Here is a 4,018-nt window from a genome sequence, read left to right as displayed (position 1 = left end):
CTATTTCAGAAACATCATGTATACATACAAAATCTAGGAAGGGGCGCCTGGGTGGCTCAGTCAGTTAAGCGTCTGACTTCAGCTCGGGTCATGATCTCACGGTTTGTGAGTTCGAGCCCCATCTTGGGCTCTGTGTTGACAGCTCAGAGCCTGGAGCCTGTTTCAGATTCTGTGTCTCCCTCTCTCTCTGACCTTCCCCCGTTCATGCTCTGTCTCTCTCTGTCTCAAAAATAAATATTAAAAAAAATCTAACTAGGAAGTAGATGTCCTCTGTTCTTAATAACAAGTTGAGAAAGTCAGAAAATTGAAAAAACTCTGTCACCAACACATAATTTAAAAAACAAGAGTGACTCAATCGATTAAGCATCTGACTTCAGCTCAGGGCAAGATCCCATGGTTTGTGGGTTTGAGCCCCACGTCGGGCTCTGTGCTGACAGCTCGGAGCCTGGAGCCTGCTTCAGATTCTGTGTCTCCCTCTCTCTCTGCCCCTCCTCAAAATAATAATAAATAAACACTAAAAAATTATTTAAAAAATAAAGATTTTATTTTTTTAAAGCACTTATTTATTTTGAGAGAGAGTGAGAGAGCAGGGGAGGGGCAAAGAGAAAAGGGGAGAGACAGAGAACCCCAAGCAGGTTCCACGCTGTCGCCACGAGCCCGACCTGGGGCTCGATCTCACAAACGGTGAGATCATGCATAACCTGAGCCAAAATCAAGAGTCGGACGATTAACCAACTGAGCCAGCCAGGCGCTCCTCAAAGATTTTATTTTTAAGTAATCTCCACCCCCAACTTGGGGCTTGAACTCACAACCCCAAGAAGAAGGGTCCCTCTCGTGCTCCACTGACTGAACCAGCCAGGTGCCCATAGTGAATTTAAATTTAAGTGGCCACGGAACCTAACCTACTGGAAGGCTCAGGTCTAGACGTATCAGATACCAAAGCCAACGGTCTTTCTGGTACAGCTCACACTCTGATAAAGTGTTTCATATTCTGCAAGATAACAAGATTTCTTTGAGAAACTTGTCCACACGTTGTGGGGAAAAAAAATGTTATAGCTTGTTTTGGGTTAAAATTGGAAAGAAGACCTTTAAGCCATGAATAATTCATAAGCCACTGACTGCCGGATCTAGAAGACAGACGTCTTGAAGCCACATAGATACTTAATTTCTAGAGCTTCACTGAGGTGGAAAGAGGACAACCTAAATGAGGGTAATAGACGAGTCATTCCTGGCCATCGGTATGCAAATGAACAATTCCTAAAATTAGCCCTGGAGAGAAGTCTCCTCAGAAAACAAGGTTCAGACTGCTGCCTTCCCCCGGAGTTTGTGTAGAGAGAATTACCCATGAGGATTTTTCCAACCCACACTTTCCTTTGCCTGTCAGCGATGCCCCCACACTCTCCTGTCTCTGTTGCGTTTTCCTTCTGTGGAGTCAGTACCTGCATTCTGCGTTTGGAAGATACACACGTCCCGATCCCTCACGTACCATCAGATTCATCCACGTGGAGATAAATTTGCCCTTGCTTTCCAGCGCCTTCCCAATTTTCTCTCTCCCCTACGAAGCGGTCACCCACAGGCCATACCTTTTCTTATTCCTTTTTTGACTGTATCTTTTTGAGTTTTTAAATTTTCTAAAAATAATTTATTTATTGTTTAATTTACATCCAAGTGCGTCAGCCTATGGTGCAACAGTGATTTCAGGAGTAGGTTCCTTGATGCCCCGCCCCCATTTAGCCCATCCCCCCTCCCACAACCCCTCCAGAAACCCTCAGTTTGTTCCCCATATTTATGAGTCTCTTCTGTTTAGCCCCCCTCCCTGTTTTTATATTATTTTTGTTTCCTTTCCCTTATGTTCATCTGTTTAGTGTCTTAAAGTCCCCATATGAGTGAAGTCATATGATATTTGTCTTTCTCTGACTAATTTCGCTTAGCATGATACCCTCTAGTTCCATCCACGTTGTTGCAAATGGCAAGATTTCATTCCTTTTGATTGCCGAGTAATACTCCATTGTATATATATACCACATCTTCATTATCCATTCTATTTTTTTTAATGTTTATTATTTTGAGAGAGAGAGCACGAGCAGGGGAGGGGCAGAGAAAGAGGGAGACACAGAATCCGAAGCAGGCTCTAGGCTCCGAGCTGTCCGCACAGAGCCCAACACGGGGCTCCAACTCATGAACCACGAAATCATGACATGAGCCGGACTCGGACGCTTAATGGACGGAGCCACCCAGGGGCCCCCTCTTTTTAAGTTTATTATTCATTTTGAGAGAGTCAGATCGAGCAGTAGAGGGGCAGAGAGAGAATCCCAAGCGGGCTCTAAACTGTCAGCACAGAGCCCCGTGCGGGGCTTGAACTCACGAAATGTGAGACTACAACCTGAGCCAAAATCAAGAGTCAGACACTTACTGGACTGAGCCACCTATGCTCCCCAAGATCCCGAGGGCCTTTATAAAGACGCTTATAGAAAGAGGGAATTGGGAGCATCAGTCACAGACCAGAGAGTAGAAGTGATTGGTGAAAAGATGCACTTTCAAGATGGAGGAAGGGGCCATGACCAAGGAATTCAGGCAGCCTCTAGATGCTAGGAGAGGCAAGGAAATGGATTCTCCTCTTAACTTGGTTCCAGTACCAATCCCAAAGTGTGTGGTGGGGGAGGGGCACGGCACCCCAACAAGCAATTCTCAGGATACCAGCTGGATGTCCTAGAATTCGACTCAGTTTTTTATTTTATTTTTAAGTAATCTCTACACCCAACGTGGGCCTCGAACTCACAATCCCGAGATCAAGAGTCATGTGCTCTACCACTGAGCCAGCCAAGAGCCCTCATTCGCCTCAGTTTGGATACTGTCTACCCAGCGATGTGTCAGATTCCCATGAGGTGAAGAGCTCCATCCCACAAGACTGTCCCCACCCCTTAAGACACCAGTCGAAAGCCCACGCATTGTGCTTCTGACCAACTGGCAACAGATCAGAGGTTCCTAATGATGTGGTTTGAAGTGATGGGGTCTGGAGCCAATAGCCAAGAAAGAATTCTTGAGACGCCTTTGTGCAAAAAGGTGGTTTTACTGAAGCATGCTGACAGGACACGCGGGCAGATAGAGCTGCCTGGGGTTGTGACGGCTGACTGATTATATAAGATTTTCTATCCTTTGGAGGGGAAGGTGACGTCCGGGTCACAGGAAATTGAATCTACAGGTTTCCGGAAGTTTGGCTATTGATAAGATTGCTCTGTGTTTCCTTGTAAATCATTAAGACAGTTGCAAACTGATCAAGACTCCCGTCCTGCACGACTGTGATCTCTATCAGTTAGTCACTTGCTTTGCCCTTTAGCAAAGCATTAACACTGAGATAAGTAGGAACTTCCTGGAAGAATCTCATACTCTGACAGACACAAGTATTTGTCAATGGGCTGCAGGTTCCAAGGAAATTTAATCGTATCTACTTTTTTTTTATGCCTTTGTTCCCTCACATCACTAAGACCCCCTCCTTGGGTTTGATTAATTTGCTAGAGTGGCTCACAGAACCCAGAGAAACATTTTACTTGCTAGATCGCCAGTTTATTATCTCCGTGCCCTCTCCAGACACAACTCTCTCCCCAACCCAGAATCTCTGCGAACCCTGTCCTTTGGGGTTTTTAGGGAAGTTTCCTTACATAGTCATGGTTGAGTAAATCACTGGCCATTGGTGATTGATTCCACCTCCAGCCCTTCTCTCCTCCAGGGAGGCAGGGGTGCGGGGCGGGATGCGTGCGTGCGTGTGTGTGTGTGTGTGTGTGTGTGTGTGTGTAAGCTCCAACCCTCCAATCACAAGATTGGTTGCTCTGGCAACCATCCCCATCCTCGGGTGGAGGACCCACCCCATTAACTCATTAACATAACAAAAAGACTTTTGTCACTCTTAGCACAGGAAATCTAATGTTTTTGACAAAACGAAATTGTCCTTTTTTAAAAAGTAATCTCCACACCCAAAGTAGGGCTTGAACTCAAGACCCTGAGATCAGGAGTCACATGC

The sequence above is a fragment of the Lynx rufus genome, unplaced genomic scaffold (assembly GCF_022079265.1).
Source record: "Lynx rufus isolate CCGP_SWC_20201006 ecotype Redwood Valley unplaced genomic scaffold, mLynRuf1.p SCAF_16, whole genome shotgun sequence".
Lineage (NCBI taxonomy): Eukaryota > Metazoa > Chordata > Mammalia > Carnivora > Felidae > Lynx > Lynx rufus.
This window is presented reverse-complemented; position numbering follows the sequence as displayed.